The 24,212-nt window shown below is 46.0% G+C and overlaps 1 pseudogene; it reads left to right on the top strand.

Annotated features, from left to right (window-relative positions):
- The window catches only part of LOC135533468 (inaD-like protein), a 61,484-nt pseudogene that overhangs the window by 4,832 nt on the left and 32,440 nt on the right, over positions 1 to 24,212 (top strand).

The following is a 24,212-nucleotide window of genomic DNA, read 5'->3' as shown; positions in this document are numbered from 1 at the left end:
ATGAAGGCTTCAGGGCACCCAAGAAAGTCCAGCAAGCGCCAGGACCGTCTCCTAAAGTTGATTCAGCTGTGGGATCGGGGCACCACCAGTACAGAGCTTGCTCAGGAATGGCAGCAGGCAGGTGTGAGTGCATCTGCACACACAGTGAGGCGAAGACTTTTGGAGGATGGCCTGGTGTCAAGAAGGGCAGCAAAGAAGCCACTTCTCTCCAGGAAAAACATCAGGGACAGACTGATATTCTGCAAAAGGTACAGGGATTGGACTGCTGAGGACTGGGGTAAAGTCATTTTCTCTGATGAATCCCCTTTCCGATTGTTTGGGGCATCCGGAAAAAAGCCTGTCCCGAGAAGACAAGGTGAGCGCTACCATCAGTCCTGTGTCATGCCAACAGTAAAGCATCCTGAGTCCATTCATGTGTGGGGTTGCTTCTCAGCCAAGGGAGTGGGCTCACTCACAATTTTGCCTAAGAACACAGCCATGAATAAAGAATGGTACCAACACATCCTCCGAGAGCAACTTCTCCCAACCATCCAGGAACAGTTTGGTGATGAACAATGTCTTTTCCATGATGGAGCACCTTGCCATGAGGCAAAAGTGATAACTAAGTGGCTCGGGGAACAAAACATCGATATTTTGGGTCCATGGCCAGGAAACTCCACAGACCTTAATCCCATGAGAACTTGTGGTCAATCCTCAAGAGGCGAGTGGACAAACAAAAACCCACAAATTCCTACAACCTCCAAGCATTAATTATGCAAGAATGGGCTGCCATCAGTCAGGATAATTGACAGCATACCAGGGTGGATTGCAGAGGTGTTGAAAAAGAAGCGTCAACACTGCAAATATTGACTCTTTGCATCAACTTAATGTAATTGTCAATAAAAGCCTTTGACACTTATGAAATGCTTGTAATTATACTTCAGTATCCATAGTAACATCTAACAGTATTATCTAAAGACACTGAGGCAGCAAACTTTGTGGAAATGAATATTTGTGTCATTCTCAAAACTTTTGACCACGACTGTACAGCTATAGAGAGGAGAGTGTTATTAACCCCTACTACCCCTCCCCTTCCCAGGTGTGTCAGCTATAGAGAGTGTTATTAACCCCTACTACCCCTCCCCTTCCCAGGTGTGTCAGCTATAGAGAGTGTTATTAACCCCTACTGCCCCTCCCCTTCCCAGGTGTGTCAGCTATAGAGAGTGTTATTAACCCCTACTACCCCTCCCCTTCCCAGGTGTGTCAGCTATAGAGAGTGTTATTAACCCCTACTACCCCTCCCCTTACCAGGTGTGTCAGCTATAGAGAGTGTTATTAACCCCTACTACCCCTCCCCTTCCCAGGTGTGTCAGCTATAGAGAGTGTTATTAACCCCTACTACCCCTCCCCTTCCCAGGTGTGTCAGCTATAGAGAGTGTTATTAACCCCTACTACCCCTCCCCTTCCCAGGTGTGTCAGCTATAGAGAGTGTTATTAACCCCTACTACCCCTCCCCTTCCCAGGTGTGTCAGCTATAGAGAGTGTTATTAACCCCTACTACCCCTCCCCTTCCCAGGTGTGTCAGCTATAGAGAGTGTTATTAACCCCTACTACCCCTCCCCTTCCCAGGTGTGTCAGCTATAGAGAGTGTTATTAACCCCTACTACCCCTCCCCTTCCCAGGTGTGTCAGCTATAGAGAGTGTTATTAACCCCTACTACCCCCTCCCTTCCCAGGTGTGTCAGCTATAGAGAGGAGAGTTATTAACCCCTACTACCCCCCTTCCCAGGTGTGTCAGCTATAGAGAGTGTTATTAACCCCTACTACCCCTCCCCTTCCCAGGTGTGTCAGCTATAGAGAGTGTTATTAACCCCTACTACCTCTCCCCTTCCCAGGTGTGTCAGCTATAGAGAGTGTTATTAACCCCTACTACCCCTCCCCTTCCCAGGTGTGTCAGCTATAGAGAGTGTTATTAACCCCTACTACCCCTCCCCTTCCCAGGTGTGTCAGCTATAGAGAGTGTTATTAACCCCTACTACCCCTCCCCTTCCCAGGTGTGTCAGCTATAGAGAGTGTTATTAACCCCTACTACCCCTCCCCTTCCCAGGTGTGTCAGCTATAGAGAGTGTTATTAACCCCTACTACCCCTCCCCTTCCCAGGTGTGTCAGCTATAGAGAGTGTTATTAACCCCTACTACCCCTCCCCTTCCCAGGTGTGTCAGCTATAGAGAGTGTTATTAACCCCTACTACCCCTCCCCTTCCCAGGTGTGTCAGCTATAGAGAGTGTTATTAACCCCTACTACCCCTCCCCTTCCCAGGTGTGTCAGCTATAGAGAGTGTTATTAACCCCTACTACCCCTCCCCTTCCCAGGTGTGTCAGCTATAGAGAGTGTTATTAACCCCTACTACCCCTCCCCTTCCCAGGTGTGTCAGCTATAGAGAGTGTTATTAACCCCTACTACCCCTCCCCTTCCCAGGTGTGTCAGCTATAGAGAGTGTTATTAACCCCTACTACCCCTCCCCTTCCCAGGTGTGTCAGCTATAGAGAGTGTTATTAACCCCTACTACCCCTCCCCTTCCCAGGTGTGTCAGCTATAGAGAGTGTTATTAACCCCTACTACCCCTCCCCTTCCCAGGTGTGTCAGCTATAGAGAGTGTTATTAACCCCTACTACCCTCCCCTTCCCAGGTGTGTCAGCTATAGAGAGTGTTATTAACCCCTACTACCCCTCCTTCCCAGGTGTGTCAGCTATAGAGAGTGTTATTAACCCCTACTACCCCTCCCCTTCCCAGGTGTGTCAGCTATAGAGAGTGTTATTAACCCCTACTACCCCTCCCCTTCCCAGGTGTGTCAGCTATAGAGAGTGTTATTAACCCCTACTACCCCTCCCCTTCCCAGGTGTGTCAGCTATAGAGAGTGTTATTAACCCCTACTACCCCTCCCCTTCCCAGGTGTGTCAGCTATAGAGAGTGTTATTAACCCCTACTACCCCTCCCCTTCCCAGGTGTGTCAGCTATAGAGAGTGTTATTAACCCCTACTACCCCTCCCCTTCCCAGGTGTGTCAGCTATAGAGAGTGTTATTAACCCCTACTACCCCTCCCCTTCCCAGGTGTGTCAGCTATAGAGAGTGTTATTAACCCCTACTACCCCTCCCCTTCCCAGGTGTGTCAGCTATAGAGAGTGTTATTAACCCCTACTACCCTCCCCTTCCCAGGTGTGTCAGCTATAGAGAGTGTTATTAACCCCTACTACCCCTCCCCTTCCCAGGTGTGTCAGCTATAGAGAGTGTTATTAACCCCTACTACCCCTTCCCAGGTGTGTCAGCTATAGAGAGTGTTATTAACCCCTACTACTCCCCTTCCCAGGTGTGTCAGCTATAGAGAGTGTTATTAACCCCTACTACCCCTCCCCTTCCCAGGTGTGTCAGCTATAGAGAGTGTTATTAACCCCTACTACCCCTCCCCTTCCCAGGTGTGTCAGCTATAGAGAGTGTTATTAACCCCTACTACCCCTCCCCTTCCCAGGTGTGTCAGCTATAGAGAGTGTTATTAACCCCTACTACCCCTCCCCTTCCCAGGTGTGTCAGCTATAGAGAGTGTTATTAACCCCTACTACCTCTCCCCTTCCCAGGTGTGTCAGCTATAGAGAGTGTTATTAACCCCTACTACCCCTCCCCTTCCCAGGTGTGTCAGCTATAGAGAGTGTTATTAACCCCTACTACCCCTCCCCTTCCCAGGTGTGTCAGCTATAGAGAGTGTTATTAACCCCTACTACCCCTCCCCTTCCCAGGTGTGTCAGCTATAGAGAGTGTTATTAACCCCTACTACCCCTCCCCTTCCCAGGTGTGTCAGCTATAGAGAGTGTTATTAACCCCTACTACCCCTCCCCTTCCCAGGTGTGTCAGCTATAGAGAGTGTTATTAACCCCTACTGCCCCTCCCCTTCCCAGGTGTGTCAGCTATAGAGAGTGTTATTAACCCCTACTACCCCTCCCCCCTTCCCAGGTGTGTCAGCTATAGAGAGTGTTATTAACCCCTACTACCCCTCCCCTTCCCAGGTGTGTCAGCTATAGAGAGTGTTATTAACCCCTACTACCCCTCCCCTTCCCAGGTGTGTCAGCTATAGAGAGTGTTATTAACCCCTACTACCCCTCCCCTTCCCAGGTGTGTCAGCTATAGAGAGTGTTATTAACCCCTACTACCCCTTCTTCCCAGGTGTGTCAGCTAGAGAGAGTGTTATTAACCCCTACTACCCCTCCCCTTCCCAGGTGTGTCAGCTATAGAGAGTGTTATTAACCCTACTACCCCTCCCCTTCCCAGGTGTGTCAGCTATAGAGAGTGTTATTAACCCCTACTACCCCTCCCCTTCCCAGGTGTGTCAGCTATAGAGAGTGTTATTAACCCCTACTGCCCCTCCCCTTCCCAGGTGTGTCAGCTATAGAGAGTGTTATTAACCCCTACTACCCCTCCCCTTCCCAGGTGTGTCAGCTCCCCTTCCCAGGTGTGTCAGCTATAGAGAGTGTTATTAACCCCTACTACCCCTCCCCTTCCCAGGTGTGTCAGCTATAGAGAGTGTTATTAACCCCTACTACCCCTCCCCTTCCCAGGTGTGTCAGCTATAGAGAGTGTTATTAACCCCTACTACCCCTCCCCTTCCCAGGTGTGTCAGCTATAGAGAGTGTTATTAACCCCTACTACCCCCCCTTCCCAGGTGTGTCAGCTATAGAGAGTGTTATTAACCCCTACTACCCCTCCCCTTCCCAGGTGTGTCAGCTATAGAGAGTGTTATTAACCCCTACTACCCCTCCCTTCCCAGGTGTGTCAGCTATAGAGAGTGTTATTAACCCCTACTACCTCTCCCCTTCCCAGGTGTGTCAGCTATAGAGAGTGTTATTAACCCCTACTACCCTCCCCTTCCCAGGTGTGTCAGCTATAGAGAGTGTTATTAACCCCTACTACCCCTCCCCTTCCCAGGTGTGTCAGCTATAGAGAGTGTTATTAACCCCTACTACCCCTCCCCTTCCCAGGTGTGTCAGCTATAGAGAGTGTTATTAACCCCTACTACCCCTCCCCTTCCCAGGTGTGTCAGCTATAGAGAGTGTTATTAACCCTACTACCCTCCCCTTCCCAGGTGTGTCAGCTATAGAGAGTGTTATTAACCCCTACTACCCCTCCCCTTCCCAGGTGTGTCAGCTATAGAGAGTGTTATTAACCCCTACTACCCCTCCCCTTCCCAGGTGTGTCAGCTATAGAGAGTGTTATTAACCCCTACTACCCCCCCCTTCCCAGGTGTGTCAGCTATAGAGAGTGTTATTAACCCCTACTACCCCTTCCCAGGTGTGTCAGCTATAGAGAGTGTTATTAACCCCTACTACCCCTCCCCTTCCCAGGTGTGTCAGCTATAGAGAGTGTTATTAACCCCTACTACCTCTCCCCTTCCCAGGTGTGTCAGCTATAGAGAGTGTTATTAACCCCTACTACCCCTCCCCTTCCCAGGTGTGTCAGCTATAGAGAGTGTTATTAACCCCTACTACCCCTCCCCTTCCCAGGTGTGTCAGCTATAGAGAGTGTTATTAACCCCTACTACCCCTCCCCTTCCCAGGTGTGTCAGCTATAGAGAGTGTTTAACCTTAACCTCTCCCCTTCCCAGGTGTGTCAGCTATAGAGAGTGTTATTAACCCCTACTGCCCCTCCCCTTCCCAGGTGTGTCAGCTATAGAGAGTGTTATTAACCCCTACTACCCCTCCCCTTCCCAGGTGTGTCAGCTATAGAGAGTGTTATTAACCCCTACTACCCCTCCCCCTTCCCAGGTGTGTCAGCTATAGAGAGTGTTATTAACCCCTACTACCCTCCCCTTCCCAGGTGTGTCAGCTATAGAGAGTGTTATTAACCCCTACTACCCCTCCCCTTCCCAGGTGTGTCAGCTATAGAGAGTGTTATTAACCCCTACTACCCCTCCCCTTCCCAGGTGTGTCAGCTATAGAGAGTGTTATTAACCCCTACTACAGCCCCCTACTACCCCCTTCCCAGGTGTGTCAGCTATAGAGAGTGTTATTAACCCCTACTACCCCTCCCCTTCCCAGGTGTGTCAGCTATAGAGAGTGTTATTAACCCCTACCTCTCCTTCCCAGGTGTGTCAGCTATAGAGAGTGTTATTAACCACTACTACCCCTCCCAGGTGTGTCAGCTATAGAGAGTGTTATTAACCCCTACTACCCCTCCCCTTCCCAGGTGTGTCAGCTATAGAGAGTGTTATTAACCCCTACTACCCCTCCCCTTCCCAGGTGTGTCAGCTATAGAGAGTGTTATTAACCCTACTACCCCCCCCTTCCCAGGTGTGTCAGCTATAGAGAGTGTTATTAACCCCTACTACCCCTCCCCTTCCCAGGTGTGTCAGCTATAGAGAGTGTTATTAACCCCTACTACCCCTCCCCTTCCCAGGTGTGTCAGCTATAGAGAGTGTTATTAACCCCTACTACCCCTCCCCTTCCCAGGTGTGTCAGCTATAGAGAGTGTTATTAACCCCTACTACCCCTCCCCTTCCCAGGTGTGTCAGCTATAGAGAGTGTTATTAACCCCTACTACCCCTCCCCTTCCCAGGTGTGTCAGCTATAGAGAGTGTTATTAACCCCTACTACCCCTCCCCTTCCCAGGTGTGTCAGCTATAGAGAGTGTTATTAACCCCTACTACCCCTCCCCTTCCCAGGTGTGTCAGCTATAGAGAGTGTTATTAACCCCTACTACCCCTCCCCTTCCCAGGTGTGTCAGTGAGAGTGTTATTAACCCCTACTACCCCTCCCCTTCCCAGGTGTGTCAGCTATAGAGAGTGTTATTAACCCCTACTACCCCTCCCCTTCCCAGGTGTGTCAGCTATAGAGAGTGTTATTAACCCCTACTACCCCTCCCCTTCCCAGGTGTGTCAGCTATAGAGAGTGTTATTAACCCCTACTACCCCTCCCCTTCCCAGGTGTGTCAGCTATAGAGAGTGTTATTAACCCCTACTACCCCCTCCCCTTCCCAGGTGTGTCAGCTATAGAGAGTGTTATTAACCCCTACTACCCCTCCCCTTCCCAGGTGTGTCAGCTATAGAGAGTGTTATTAACCCCTACTACCCCTCCCCTTCCCAGGTGTGTCAGCTATAGAGAGTGTTATTAACCCCTACTACCCCTCCCCTTCCCAGGTGTGTCAGCTATAGAGAGTGTTATTAACCCCTACTACCCCTCCCCTTCCCAGGTGTGTCAGCTATAGAGAGTGTTATTAACCCCTACTACCCCTCCCCTTCCCAGGTGTGTCAGCTATAGAGAGTGTTATTAACCCCTACTACCCCTCCCCTTCCCAGGTGTGTCAGCTATAGAGAGTGTTATTAACCCCTACTACCCCTCCCCTTCCCAGGTGTGTCAGCTATAGAGAGTGTTATTAACCCCTACTACCCCTCCCCTTCCCAGGTGTGTCAGCTATAGAGAGTGTTATTAACCCCTACTACCCCTCCCCTTCCCAGGTGTGTCAGCTATAGAGAGTGTTATTAACCCCTACTACCCCTCCCCTTCCCAGGTGTGTCAGCTATAGAGAGTGTTATTAACCCCTACTACCCCTCCCCTTCCCAGGTGTGTCAGCTATAGAGAGTGTTATTAACCCCTACTACCCCTCCCCTTCCCAGGTGTGTCAGCTATAGAGAGTGTTATTAACCCCTACTAGGTGTGTCAGCCCCCTACTACCCCCTCCCCTTCCCAGGTGTGTCAGCTATAGAGAGTGTTATTAACCCCTACTACCCCTCCCCTTCCCAGGTGTGTCAGCTATAGAGAGTGTTATTAACCCCTACTACCCCTCCCCTTCCCAGGTGTGTCAGCTATAGAGAGTGTTATTAACCCCTACTACCCCCTCCCCTTCCCAGGTGTGTCAGCTATAGAGAGTGTTATTAACCCCTACTACCCCTCCCCTTCCCAGGTGTGTCAGCTATAGAGAGTGTTATTAACCCCTACTACCCCTCCCCTTCCCAGGTGTGTCAGCTATAGAGAGTGTTATTAACCCCTACTACCCTCCCTTCCCAGGTGTGTCAGCTATAGAGAGTGTTATTAACCCCTACTACCCTCCCCTTCCCAGGTGTGTCAGCTATAGAGAGTGTTATTAACCCCTACTACCCCTCCCCTTCCCAGGTGTGTCAGCTATAGAGAGTGTTATTAACCACTACTACCCCTCCCCTTCCCAGGTGTGTCAGCTATAGAGAGTGTTATTAACCCTACTACCCCTCCCCTTCCCAGGTGTGTCAGCTATAGAGAGTGTTATTAACCCCTACTACCCCTCCCTTCCCAGGTGTGTCAGCTATAGAGAGTGTTATTAACCCCTACTACCCCTCCCTTCCCAGGTGTGTCAGCTATAGAGAGTGTTATTAACCACTACTACCCCTTTCCCAGGTGTGTCAGCTATAGAGAGTGTTATTAACCCCTACTACCCCTCCCCTTCCCAGGTGTGTCAGCTATAGAGAGTGTTATTAACCCTACTACCCCTCCCCTTCCCAGGTGTGTCAGCTATAGAGAGTGTTATTAACCCCTACTACCCCTCCCCTTCCCAGGTGTGTCAGCTATAGAGAGTGTTATTAACCCCTACTACCCCTCCCCTTCCCAGGTGTGTCAGCTATAGAGAGTGTTATTAACCCCTACTACCCCTCCCCTTCCCAGGTGTGTCAGCTATAGAGAGTGTTATTAACCCCTACTACCCCTCCCCTTCCCAGGTGTGTCAGCTATAGAGAGTGTTATTAACCCCTACTGCCCCTCCCCTTCCCAGGTGTGTCAGCTATAGAGAGTGTTATTAACCACTACTACCCCTCCCCTTCCCAGGTGTGTCAGCTATAGAGAGTGTTATTAACCCCTACTACCCCCCTTCCCAGGTGTCCCAGGTGTGTCAGCTATAGAGAGTGTTATTAACCCCTACTACCCCTCCCCTTCCCAGGTGTGTCAGCTATAGAGAGTGTTATTAACCCCTACTACCCCTCCCCTTCCCAGGTGTGTCAGCTATAGAGAGTGTTATTAACCCCTACTACCCCCCCTTCCCAGGTGTGTCAGCTATAGAGAGTGTTATTAACCCTACTACCCTCCCCTTCCCAGGTGTGTCAGCTATAGAGAGTGTTATTAACCCCTACTACCCCTCCCCTTCCCAGGTGTGTCAGCTATAGAGAGTGTTATTAACCCCTACTACCCCTCCCCTTCCCAGGTGTGTCAGCTATAGAGAGTGTTATTAACCCCTACTACCCCCTCCCCTTCCCAGGTGTGTCAGCTATAGAGAGTGTTATTAACCCCTACTACCCCTCCCCTTCCCAGGTGTGTCAGCTATAGAGAGTGTTATTAACCCCCTACTACCCCTCCCCTTCCCAGGTGTGTCAGCTATAGAGAGTGTTATTAACCCCTACTACCCCTCCCCCTTCCCAGGTGTGTCAGCTATAGAGAGTGTTATTAACCCCTACTACCCCTCCCCTTCCCAGGTGTGTCAGCTATAGAGAGTGTTATTAACCCCCCTCTCCCTTCCAGGTGTGTCAGCTACCCCTCCCCCTTCCCAGGTGTGTCAGCTATAGAGAGTGTTATTAACCCCTACTACCCCTCCCCTTCCCAGGTGTGTCAGCTATAGAGAGTGTTATTAACCCCTACTTCCCAGGTGTCAGCTATAGAGAGTGTTATTAACCCCTACCCCTTCCCAGGTGTGTCAGCTATAGAGAGTGTTATTAACCCCTACTACCCCTCCCCTTCCCAGGTGTGTCAGCTATAGAGAGTGTTATTAACCCTACTACCCCTCCCCTTCCCAGGTGTGTCAGCTATAGAGAGTGTTATTAACCCCTACTACCCCTCCCCTTCCCAGGTGTGTCAGCTATAGAGAGTGTTATTAACCCTACTACCCCCCTCCCCTTCCCAGGTGTGTCAGCTATAGAGAGTGTTATTAACCCTACTACCCTCCCCTTCCCAGGTGTCAGCTATAGAGAGTGTTATTAACCCCTACTACCCCTCCCCTTCCCAGGTGTGTCAGCTATAGAGAGTGTTATTAACCCCTACTACCCCTCCCCTTCCCAGGTGTGTCAGCTATAGAGAGTGTTATTAACCCCTACTACTACTACCCCTCCCCTTCCCAGGTGTGTCAGCTATAGAGAGTGTTATTAACCACTACTACCCCTCCCCTTCCCAGGTGTGTCAGCTATAGAGAGTGTTATTAACCCTACTACCCCCTCCCCCTTCCCAGGTGTGTCAGCTATAGAGAGTGTTATTAACCCCTACTACCCCTCCCCTTCCCAGGTGTGTCAGCTATAGAGAGTGTTATTAACCACTACTACCCCTGGTGTGTCAGCTATAGAGAGTGTTATTAACCCCTACCCCCTTCCCAGGTGTGTCAGCTATAGAGAGTGTTATTAACCCCTACTCCCCTTCCCAGGTGTGTCCCCTCCCTTCCCAGGTGTGTCAGCTATAGAGAGTGTTATTAACTCCTACTACCCTCCCCTTCCCAGGTGTGTCAGCTATAGAGAGTGTTATTAACCCCTACTACCCCTCCCTTCCCAGGTGTGTCAGCTATAGAGAGTGTTATTAACCCCTACTACCCCTCCCCTTCCCAGGTGTGTCAGCTATAGAGAGTGTTATTAACCCCTACTACCCCTCCCCTTCCCAGGTGTGTCAGCTATAGAGAGTGTTATTAACCCCTACTACCCCTCCCCTTCCCAGGTGTGTCAGCTGGAGAGGTTCAGTGAGACCAGTGGTCTAGGCATCAGCATGGAGGCCAGGGCAGGACACCACTACCTGTGCTCCGTCTTACCTGAGGGGCCCGTCGGACAGAGCAGGAAGATACACCCTGGAGACCAGATACTGGAGGTGGGACGGACTGATTCATATCCATGCATTCATTTAAACAAAAAAATATTTCACCTTTAGTTAACCAGGTAGACCAGTTGAGAACACCTTTATTTAACCAGGGAGGCCAGTTGAGAACACCTTTATTTAACCGGACAGACCAGTTGAGAACACCTTTATTTAACCAGGTAGACTAGTTGAGAACACCTTTATTTAACCAGGTAGACTAGTTGAGAACACCTTTATTTAACCAGGTAGACTAGTTGAGAACACCTTTATTTAACCAGGTAGACTAGTTGAGAACACCTTTATTTAACCAGGTAGGCCAGTTGAGAACACCTTTATTTAACCAGGTAGGCTAGTTGAGAACACCTTTATTTAACCTGGTAGGCCAGTTGAGAACACCTTTATTTAACCAGGTAGGCTAGTTGAGAACACCTTTTTTTAACCAGGTAGACGAGTTGAGAACACCTTTATTTAACCAGGTAGACTAGTTGAGAACACCTTTATTTAACCAGGTAGGCCAGTTGAGAACACCTTTATTTAACCAGGTAGGCCAGTTGAGAACACCTTTTTTTAACCAGGTAGACGAGTTGAGAACACCTTTATTTAACCAGGTAGGCAAGTTGAGAACACCTTTATTTAACCAGGTAGGCCAGTTGAGAACACCTTTATTTAACCAGGTAGGCCAGTTGAGAACACCTTTATTTAACCAGGTAGGCCAGTTGAGAACACCTTTATTTAACCAGGTAGACGAGTTGAGAACACCTTTATTTAACCAGGTAGACTAGTTGAGAACACCTTTATTTAACCAGGTAGGCCAGTTGAGAACACCTTTATTTAACCAGGTAGGCTAGTTGAGAACACCTTTTTTTAACCAGGTAGACGAGTTGAGAACACCTTTATTTAACCAGGTAGACTAGTTGAGAACACCTTTATTTAACCAGGTAGGCCAGTTGAGAACACCTTTATTTAACCAGGTAGGCCAGTTGAGAACACCTTTTTAACCAGGTAGACGAGTTGAGAACACCTTTATTTAACCAGGTAGGCAAGTTGAGAACACCTTTATTTAACCAGGTAGGCCAGTTGAGAACACCTTTATTTAACCAGGTAGGCCAGTTGAGAACACCTTTATTTAACCAGGTAGGCCAGTTGAGAACACCTTTATTTAACCAGGTAGACGAGTTGAGAACACCTTTATTTAACCAGGTAGACTAGTTGAGAACACCTTTATTTAACCAGGTAGGCTAGTTGAGAACACCTTTATTTAACCAGGTAGACCAGTTGAGAACACCTTTATTTAACCAGGTAGACCAGTTGAGAACACCTTTATTTAACCAGCTAGGCCAGTTGAGAACAAGTTCTCATTTACAACTGCGACCTGGACAAGATAAAGCAAAGCAGTTCGACACAAACAACAACACAGAGTTACACATGGAATAAACAAACATACAGTCAATAATACAATAGAAAAAGTCTATATACAGTGTGTGTCAATGAGGTAAGATAAGGGAGGTAAAGGCAATAAATAGCCATAGTGGCAAAGTAAATACAATACAGTAATTAAACACTGGAGTGGTAGATGTGCAGAAGATTATCATTGATTTGTTCATTCTTCGGTTTGTTCGTTCATTCATTCATTCATTGGTTCATTGGTGTGTTCATTCGGTAATTTATTTATTAATTCGTTCAATCATTTGGTTTGTTAATGAATTCATTTGTTCTTTAATTCACTGCTTTGTTCATTCATTCATTCATTGGTTCATTGGTGTGTTCATTCGGTAATTTATTTATTAATTTGTTAATTTGTTGGTTTGTTAATGAATTAATTTGTTCTTTAATTCACTGCTTTGTTCATTCATTCATTCATTGGTTCATTGGTGTGTTCATTTGGTAATTTATTTATTAATTTGTTAATTTGTTGGTTTGTTAATGAATTAATTTGTTCTTTAATTCACTGCTTTGTTCATTCATTCATTCATTCATTGGTTCATTGGTGTGTTCATTCGGTAATTTATTTATTAATTCGTTCATTCATTTGGTTTGTTAATGAATTCATTTGTTCTTTAATTCACTGCTTTGTTCATTCATTCATTCGTTCATTCATTCATGTATTCATCCATCCACACATCCCAATGGAACATTGACCCTGTTCTGCTATGATGTAGCTACATGCAGCACATTCAACATGTTTGCTGACCAGACCAGCTTCTCCCTTCTCCCAGGCGAATGGTATCCCTCTGATAGGAGAGACTCACAGAGAGGTGATCAGCGTTCTGAGAGAGCTGCCTCTCTGTGTCTGTATGGTGTGCTGCCGCGTCGTGCACCCACAGCTACGGGACAGTGACCACGATGATGACGATGAAGATGTACAGCTCCCCCTCAAAGAGCTAGTGGCTGAGTTCAACGGCAAGGTAGAGAGGGATGGAGAGGAGGGATGGAGGGGGAGATGGAGGGATGGGGTGATGGACGGTGGGATGGAGGAATAGGGAAATGGAGGGGAGGTGGAGGGATGGAGGGGTGGGGTGATGGAGGGATATAGAGATGGAGGGGGTGGAGAGCTGGAGGGATCCCGGGAATGAAGGGGGAATGGGGAGATGGGTGGATGGGGAGATGAAGGGGTGGGGTGATGGAGGGATATGGAGATGGAGGGATATGGAGATGGAGGGATATGGAGATGGAGGGAGATGGAGGGATATGGAGATGGAGCGATATAGAGATGGAGGGATATAGAGATGGAGGGATATAGAGATGGAGGGATATAGAGATGGAGGGAGATGGAGGGATATGGAGATGGAGGGATATGGAGATGGAGGGATATAGAGATGGAGGGAGATGGAGGGATATAGAGATGGAGGGATATAGAGATGGAGGGATATGGAGATGGAGGGATATAGAGATGGAGGGATATAGAGATGGAGGGAGATGGAGGGATATGGAGATGGAGGGAGATGGAGGGATATGGAGATGGAGCGATATAGAGATGGAGGGATATAGAGATGGAGGGATATAGAGATGGAGGGATATAGAGATGGAGGGATATAGAGATGGAGGGAGATGGAGGGATATAGAGATGGAGGGATATGGAGATGGAGGGATATAGAGATGGAGGGATATGGAGATGGAGGGATATAGAGATGGAGGGAGATGGAGGGATATAGAGATGGAGGGAGATGGAGGGATATAGAGATGGAGGGATATGGAGATGGAGGGATATAGAGATGGAGGGATATGGAGATGGAGGGATATAGAGATGGAGGGATATAGAGATGGAGGGATATAGAGATGGAGGGATATAGAGATGGAGGGATATAGAGATGGAGGGATATAGAGATGGAGGGATATGGAGATGGAGGATATGGAGATGGAGGGATATAGAGATGGAGGGATCTGGAGATGGAGGGATATGGAGATGGAGGATATAGAGATGGAGGGATATAGAGATGGAGGGATATAGAGATGGAGGGATCTGGAGATGGAGGGATATAGAGATGGAGGGATATAGAGATGGAGGGATATAGAGATGGAGGGATATAGAGATGGAGGGAGATGGAGGGATATAGAGATGGAGGGATATAGAGATGGAGGGATATAGAGATGGAGGGATATAGAGATGGAGGGAGATGGAGGGATATAGAGATGGAGGGATATAGAGATGGAGGGATATAGAGATGGGGGGATATAGAGATGGAGGGATATAGAGATGGGGGGATATAGAGATGGAGGGATATAGAGATGGAGGGAGATGGAGGGATATAGAGATGGAGGGATATAGAGATGGAGGGATATAGAGATGGAGGGATATAGAGATGGGGGGATATAGAGATGGAGGGATGTGGAGATGGAGGGATATAGAGATGGAGGGATCTGGAGATGGAGGGATATAGAGGTGGAGGGATATAGAGATTGTAGGGATATAGAGATGGAGGGATCTGGAGATGGAGGGATATAGAGATGGAGGGATATAGAGATGGAGGGATATAGAGATGGAGGGATGTGGAGATGGAGGGATATAGAGATGGAGGGATGTGGAGATGGAGGGATGTGGAGATGGAGGGATATGGAGATGGAGGGATATGGAGGGATATAGAGATGGAGGGATATAGAGATGGGGGGATATAGAGATGGAGGGATGTGGAGATGGAGGGATATAGAGATGGAGGGATCTGGAGATGGAGGGATATAGAGGTGGAGGGATATGGAGATGGAGGGATATAGAGATGGAGGGAGATGGAGGGATATAGAGATGGAGGGAGATGGAGGGATATAGAGATGGAGGGATCTGGAGATGGAGGGATATAGAGATGGAGGGATATAGAGATGGAGGGATATAGAGATGGAGGGATGTGGAGATGGAGGGATATAGAGATGGAGGGATGTGGAGATGGAGGGATGTGGAGATGGAGGGATATGGAGGGATATGGAGGGATATAGAGATGGAGGGATATAGAGATGGAAGGAGATGGAGGGATATAGAGATGGAGGGATATGGAGATGGAGGGATATAGAGATGGAGGGAGATGGAGGGATATAGAGATGGAGGGATCTGGAGATGGAGGGATATAGAGATGGAGGGATATAGAGATGGAGGGATATAGAGATGGAGGGATGTGGAGATGGAGGGATGTGGAGATGGAGGGATGTGGAGATGGAGGGATGTGGAGATGGAGGGATATGGAGATGGAGGGATATGGAGGGATATAGAGATGGAGGGATATAGAGATGGGGGATATAGAGATGGAGGGATGTGGAGATGGAGGGATATAGAGATGGAGGGATCTGGAGATGGAGGGATATAGAGGTGGAGGGATATAGAGTGGAGGGAGATGGAGGGATATGGAGATGGAGGGATATAGAGATGGAGGGATATAGAGATGGAGGGATATAGAGATGGAGGGATATAGAGATGGAGGGATATAGAGATGGAGGGATATGGAGATGGAGGGATATAGAGATGGAGGGATATAGAGATGGAGGGATGTGGAGATGGAGGGATATAGAGATGGAGGGATGTGGAGATGGAGGGATATGGAGATGGAGGGATATGGAGATGGAGGGATATGGAGATGGAGGGATATAGAGATGGAGGGATATAGAGATGGAGGGAGATGGAGGGATATAGAGATGGAGGGATATAGAGATGGAGGGATATAGAGATGGAGGGATATAGAGATGGAGGAATATAGAGATGGAGGGATATAGAGATGGAGGGATATAGAGATGGTGTCAGACATATTGTTGGGGTCAATCCAATCCCTTTAATGCCATTAGGCGAAGTGATCAAGTGGACACTATTTCTGGAAGAAGGGTGGTAAGAAAGTCAATCAGACTGCTGCCGGGGTGTCATATGAGATGTGCCCTAACACTCTCTCTCTCTCTCTCTTTCTCCTCTCCCAGTCCCAGTATGACCAGCCCTGCTGTCTACTTCCTGGTTGTAACAACATGGATTGTGGGAGTCGTGGTTTCAATAAGCCTGTGTCTCCTCCTCTGGCCATGTGGGAGAGAGACAGTCAGGTGATAGAGCTGGTGAAGGGAGAGGAAGGCCTGGGATTCAGCATCCTAGACTACCAGGTAAGACTGTGGTGCATCTCGATGGTCTAACGTAGCTTCCTACTCTCCTCTCTTTCAACTGGTTTGGATCACTAGTAATGTAGACCAGGAGACGAGGAGAGGAGGGTGGGCCAAAGAGTGGATCCTTTGGAAAGACAATAAAAAAAAAATGATGAACTGGGAAGCAAAACAATTGTACTCTCCTTTCTATTGGACTTCCCTTTGGGAGGACATGACCTTTGAACTGTTGTTCACCCGTTCCTTATGTTGTCCCTCTCCAGGACCCAGAGGATGACTCTAAGACTGTCCTGGTGATCCGCTCCCTGGTCGCCGGTGGCGTGGCCGACTCAGACGGACGCCTGCTGCCCGGCGACCGGCTCATGTCCGTCAACGACGTGGACCTGGTCCGGTCGACGCTGGGGCGCGCCGTGCACGTCCTCAAAACCACCGGCCACGGGGTCGTGCGCATCGGCGTCGCCAAGCCGCTACCGGTACGACAGGAACCCAAAACACTCTAACACTGTATCCTGTATACCACCCTCCTCCTTCCTGTATACCACCCTCCTCCTTCCTGTATACCACCCTCCTCCTGGATACCACCCTCCTCCTGGATACCACCCTCCTCCTGTATACCAACCTCCTCCTGGATACCACCCTCCTCCTGGATACCACCCTCCTCCTGTATACCACCCTCCTCCTTCCTGTATACCACCCTCCTCCTGGATACCACTCTCCTCCTTCCTGTATACCACCCTCCTCCTGTATACCACCCTCCTCCTTCCTGTATACCACCCTCCTGTATACCACCCTCCTCCTGTATACCACCCTCCTCCTGTATACCACCCTCCTCCTGGATACCACCCTCCTCCTTCCTGTATACCACCCTCCTCCTGGATACCACCCTCCTCCTGGATACCACCCTCCTCCTTCCTGTATACCACCCTCCTCCTGGATACCACCCTCCTCCTTCCTGTATACCACCCTCCTGTATACCACCCTCCTCCTGTATACCACCCTCCTCCTTCCTGTATACCACCCTCCTGTATACCACCCTCCTCCTGTATACCACTCTCCTCCTGTATACCACCCTCCTCCTGGATACCACCCTCCTCCTGTATACCACCCTCCTCCTGGATACCACCCTCCTCCTTCCTGTATACCACCCTCCTCCTTCCTGTATACCACCCTCCTCCTGTATACCACCCTCCTCCTTCCTGTATACCACCCTCCTCCTGTATACCACCCTCCTCCTTCCTGTATACCACCCCTCCTCCTTCCTGTATACCACCCTCCTCCTTCCTGTATACCACCCTCCTCCTGTATACCACCCTCCTCCTGGATACCACCCTCCTCCTGGATACCACCCTCCTCCTGTATACCACTCTCCTCCTGTATACCACCCTCCTCCTGGATACCACCCTCCGCCTGTATACCACCCTCCTCCTGTATACCACCCTCCTCCTGGATACCACCCTCCTCCTGGATACCACCCTCCTCCTGTATACCACCCTCCTCCTGTATACCACCCTCCTCCTGGATACCACCCTCCTCCTGTATACTAGGGGGGCCACCCTCCTCCTCCTGCACCCTCCTCCTGTATACTAGGGGTGGCCCACCCTCCTCCTGGATACCACCATAACACAGTCAGTACATGTAGTTTATATCTACCACCATAACACAGTCAATACATGTAGTTTATATCTACCACCATAACACAGTCAATACATGTAGTTTATATCTACCACCATAACACAGTCAGTACATGTAGTTTATATCTACCACCATAACACAGTCAATACATGTAGTTTATATCTACCACCATAACACAGTCAATACATGTAGTTTACCACCATAACACAGTCAATACATGTAGTTTATATCTACCACCATAACACAGTCAATACATGTAGTTTATATCTACCACCATAACACAGTCAGTACATGTAGTTTATATCTACCACCATAACACAGTCAATACATGTAGTTTATATCTACCACCATAACACAGTCAATACATGTAGTTTATATCTACCGCCATAACACAGTCAATACATGTAGTTTATATCTACCACCATAACACAGTCAATACATGTAGTTTATCACCATACCACAGTCAATACATGTAGTTTATATCTACCACCATAACACAGTCAATACATGTAGTTTATATCTACCACCATAACACAGTCAATACATGTAGTTTATATCTACCACCATAACACAGTCAATACATGTAGTTTACCACCATAACACAGTCAGTACATGTAGTTTATATCTACCACCATAACACAGTCAATACATGTAGTTTATATCTACCACCATAACACAGTCAGTACATGTAGTTTATATCTACCACCATAACACAGTCAATACATGTAGTTTATATCTACCACCATAACACAGTCAATACATGTAGTTTACCACCATAACACAGTCAATACATGTAGTTTATATCTACCACCATAACACAGTCAATACATGTAGTTTATATCTACCACCATAACACAGTCAGTACATGTAGTTTATATCTACCACCATAACACAGTCAATACATGTAGTTTATATCTACCACCATAACACAGTCAATACATGTAGTTTATATCTACCACCATAACACAGTCAATACATGTAGTTTATATCTACCACCATAACACAGTCAATACATGTAGTTTATATCTACCACCATAACACAGTCAGTACATGTAGTTTATATCTACCACCATAACACAGTCAATACATGTAGTTTATATCTACCACCATAACACAGTCAATACATGTAGTTTATATCTACCACCATAACACAGTCAATACATGTAGTTTATATCTACCACCATAACACAGTCAATACATGTAGTTTATATCTACCACCATAACACAGTCAATACATGTAGTTTACCACCATAACACAGTCAATACATGTAGTTTATATCTACCACCATAACACAGTCAATACATGTAGTTTACCACCATAACACAGTCAATACATGTAGTTTATATCTACCACCATAACACAGTCAATACATGTAGTTTACCACCATAACACAGTCAGTACATGTAGTTTATATCTACCACCATAACACAGTCAATACATGTTGTTTACCACCATAACACAGTCAATACATGTAGTTTATATCTACCACCATAACACAGTCAGTACATGTAGTTTATATCTACCACCATAACACAGTCAATACATGTAGTTTATATCTACCACCATAACACAGTCAATACATGTAGTTTATATCTACCACCATAACACAGTCAATACATGTAGTTTATATCTACCACCATAACACAGTCAATACATGTAGTTTATATCTACCACCATAACACAGTCAATACATGTAGTTTACCACCATAACACAGTCAGTACATGTAGTTTATATCTACCACCATAACACAGTCAATACATGTAGTTTACCACCATAACACAGTCAGTACATGTAGTTTATATCTACCACCATAACACAGTCAATACATGTAGTTTATATCTACCACCATAACACAGTCAATACATGTAGTTTACCACCATAACACAGTCAGTACATGTAGTTTATATCTACCACCATAACACAGTCAATACATGTTGTTTACCACCATAACACAGTCAATACATGTAGTTTACCACCATAACACAGTCAGTACATGTAGTTTATATCTACCACCATAACACAGTCAATACATGTAGTTTATATCTACCACCATAACACCGTCAATACATGTAGTTTACCACCATAACACAGTCAATACATGTAGTTTACCACTATAACACAGTCAGTACATGTAGTTTATATCTACCACCATAACACAGTCAATACATGTAGTTTATATCTACCACCATAACACAGTCAATACATGTAGTTTATATCTACCACCATAACACAGTCAATACATGTAGTTTATATCTACCACCATAACACAGTCAATACATGTAGTTTATATCTACCACCATAACACAGTCAATACATGTAGTTTATATCTACCACCATAGCACAGTCAATACATGTAGTTTACCACCATAACACAGTCAATACATGTAGTTTACCACCATAACACAGTCAATACATGTAGTTTACCACTATAACACAGTCAATACATGTAGTTTATTTCTGCCCACAGTGTGTTGTAACTCTTGTTGTTGTCTGTGTCCTAGTAACAGTAGGGCAGCAGAGAGAGCCTCTTGTTACAACCCTGCTGAATATTTCATGGTGTTGAGAAATGAACACAATGCCTGACCACACTACTAGAGAGAGAAAGGGATGGGTATAGAGAGAGAGTTGGAGAGAGGGAGTAGAAACAGAGAAGGAAAGGTAGGTGGGGAGGAGGTGAGGAGAGAGACTGGAAAGAGAGAAGGAAAGGTAGTTGAGGAGGAGGTGAAGAGAGAGAGACAGGTAGAGAGAGAGAAAGAGAGAAAGAGAGAAGGAAAGGTAGTTGAGGAGGAGGTGAAGAGAGAGAGAGAGACAGGTAGAGAGAGAGAAAGAGAGAGAAAGAGGGTGTCCAATTCCCCATTCACAACTACTCTCTTTACCCTGTTAGCTTCGATGCTAATTCAGTCAGACCAGAACTCTATATCGGGTCTATATTCCTCTCCGTTTCTTACAGACCCTCTCCACCTCTGACCCTCCACCTTTGACCTTTCACGTATCCCTCAGATCGAGTGTTGTGTCCTGGAGTCCATCCCGGAGTCATCAAGGTCGTCGAGAGACGAGACCCAGTCGTTGTCGAGAGATGAGAAGGATACTCTCCAGTCAGCTGGGATGCTAGCCTGCTCCGCACAGCAGGCGCACGCTAACAGCTACGGCTCACAGCAGAGGAACAGCCAACCGCGCTCCACACTGACGGTAAGAAACCTTCCTAACAGTCAAGTGACATCAACACCTCAGGGTTAGCTTCGCTAGTCTACTGGAAGGACCGAAATAACTTGGAACAAGAAGCAGTGCTCACAATGCTAACTCTAGCATGTCCGTAGCCTAGTGGTTAGAGTAAGGTAGCCTAGTGGTTAGAGTAGGGTAGCCTAGTGGTTAGAGTAGGGTAGCCTAGTGGTTAGAGTAGGGTAGCCTAATGGTTAGAGTGTTAGACGAGTAACAGGAAGGTTGCGAGTTCAAACCCCCGAGCTGACAAGGTACAAATCGTCATTGAAACAGGCCGTCATTGAAAGTAAGAATTTGCTCTTAACTGACTTGCCTAGTTAAATAAAGATAAAATAAAAAAGTATGTTTTGCTCTGTTAATGAAGAACCCGAAATCGTGTGGAAATGACAACAAACTAAAGAGAAAAACAAGACAGAGTGTTTATATGCTAAAGCAAAAGTGTTTATGTGCTAAAGCAACAGTGTTTATATGCTAAAGCAACAGTGTTTTTATGCTAAAGCAACAGTGTTTATATGCTAAAGCAACAGTGTTTATATGCTAAAGCAACAGTGTTTATATGCTAAAGCAACAGTGTTTCTATGCTAAAGCAACAGTGTTTATATGCTAAAGCAACAGTGTTTATATGCTAAAGCAACAGTGTTTCTATGCTAAAGCAACAGTGTTTATATGCTAAAGCAACAGTGTTTATATGCTCAAGCAACAGTGTTTATATGCTAAAGCAACAGTGTTTATATGCTAAAGCAACAGTGTTTCTATGCTAAAGCAACAGTGTTTATATGCTAAAGCAACAGTGTTTATATGCTAAAGCAACAGTGTTTATATGCTAAAGCAACAGTGTTTATATGCTCAAGCAACAGTGTTTATATGCTAAAGCAACAGTGTTTATATGCTAAAGCAACAGTGTTTCTATGCTAAAGCAACAGTGTTTATATGCTAAAGCAACAGTGTTTATATGCTAAAGCAACAGTGTTTATATGCTAAAGCAACAGTGTTTATATGCTAAAGCAACAGTGGTTCTATGCTAAAGCAACAGTGTTTCTATGCTAACGCAACAGTTTTTATATGCTAAAGCAACAGTGTTTATATGCTAAAGCAACAGTGTTTATATGCTAACGCAACAGTGTTTATATGCTAACGCAACAGTGTATATATGCTAAAGCAACAGTGTTTATATGCTCAAGCAACAGTGTTTATATGCTAAAGCAACGGTGTTTATATGCTAAAGCAACAGTGTTTCTATGCTAAAGCAACAGTGTTTATATGCTAAAGCAACAGTGTTTATATGCTAAAGCAACAGTGTTTATATGCTAAAGCAACAGTGTTTATATGCTAAAGCAACAGTGTTTATATGCTAAAGCAACAGTGTTTCTATGCTAAAGCAACAGTGTGTATATGCTAAAGCAACAGTGTTTATATGCTAACGCAACAGTGTTTATATGCTAAAGCAACAGTGTTTATATGCTAAAGCAACAGTGTTTATATGCTAACGCAACAGTGTTTATATGCTAAAGCAACAGTGTTTATATGCTAAAGCAACAGTGTTTATATGCTAAAGCAACAGTGTTTATATGCTAAAGCAACAGTGTTTATATGCTAACGCAACAGTGTTTATATGCTAAAGCAACAGTGTTTATATGCTAAAGCAACAGTGTTTATATGCTAAAGCAACAGTGTTTATATGCTAAAGCAACAGTGTTTATATGCTAAAGCAACAGTGTTTCTATGCTAAAGCAACAGTGTTTATATGCTAAAGCAACAGTGTTTATATGCTATAGCAACAGTGTTTATATGCTAAAGCAACAGTGTTTATATGCTAACGCAACAGTGTTTATATGCTAAAGCAACAGTGTTTATATGCTAAAGCAACAGTGTTTATATGCTAAAGCAACAGTGTTTATATGCTAAAGCAACAGTGTTTATATGCTAAAGCAACAGTGTTTCTATGCTAAAGCAACAGTGTTTATATGCTAACGCAACAGTGTTTATATGCTAAAGCAACAGTGTTTATATGCTAAAGCAACAGTGTTTATATGCTAACGCAACAGTGTTTATATGCTAAAGCAACAGTGTTTATATGCTAAAGCAACAGTGTTTATATGCTAAAGCAACAGTGTTTATATGCTAACGCAACAGTGTTTATATGCTAAAGCAACAGTGTTTATATGCTAAAGCAACAGTGTTTATATGCTAAAGCAACAGTGTTTATATGCTAAAGCAACAGTGTTTATATGCTAAAGCTACAGTGTTTATATGCTAAAGCAACAGTGTTTCTATGCTAAAGCAACAGTGTTTATATGCTAAAGCAACAGTGTTTATATGCTAAAGCAACAGTGTTTATATGCTAAAGCAACAGTGTTTATATGCTAAAGCTACAGTGTTTATATGCTAAAGCAACAGTGTTTCTATGCTAAAGCAACAGTGTTTACAGGCAGCCATCTCACTCTCTGGATCAATAGTCCCAGCTCACCGTACTGTTTGCTATAGTACCTTTTCAGGTCAAACAAATGGAAAGATATAAGTCAAGTGTGTGAATAGGAACCCTTAGAGAAGTGGCCTATTCCAAATTGTTTGTATTTCAGGAAATAGTGATACAACACTGTTCCCTCTATAGGTTCCTGTACTGACCTGTAGATACAACACTGTTCCCAAATGGACAGCGATACATTGGTCACAAACAGTTTGGCTACTGACTCACGCCCTTCATTCATCCGTTTATCCTTCCTTTTTTCCCAGTCATCCATCAGTTCGTTCATCCCATCCTTCCGTTCATTGATTGATTCATCTCTTATTTTCTGTTATCTGTCTCAGGACGAGAAATCTCCGCGTCATTGTTCCAGCGGCAACATGGAGGACGGCGATAAGCTCCTGGCCCCGCCCCCTTCTTTCGGCAGCCATTTTGAGAGGACAATCACTGTTGTCAGGGGCAACCGTAGCCTTGGTATGTTATCTGTGTTTGTCATTGTGGCGGGGTGTCTGTGTGTGTACGTCGTCGG

The sequence above is a fragment of the Oncorhynchus masou genome, unplaced genomic scaffold (genome assembly GCF_036934945.1).
Source record: "Oncorhynchus masou masou isolate Uvic2021 unplaced genomic scaffold, UVic_Omas_1.1 unplaced_scaffold_2388, whole genome shotgun sequence".
Classification (NCBI taxonomy): Eukaryota; Metazoa; Chordata; class Actinopteri; order Salmoniformes; family Salmonidae; genus Oncorhynchus; species Oncorhynchus masou.
This window is presented reverse-complemented; position numbering and strand designations above follow the sequence as displayed.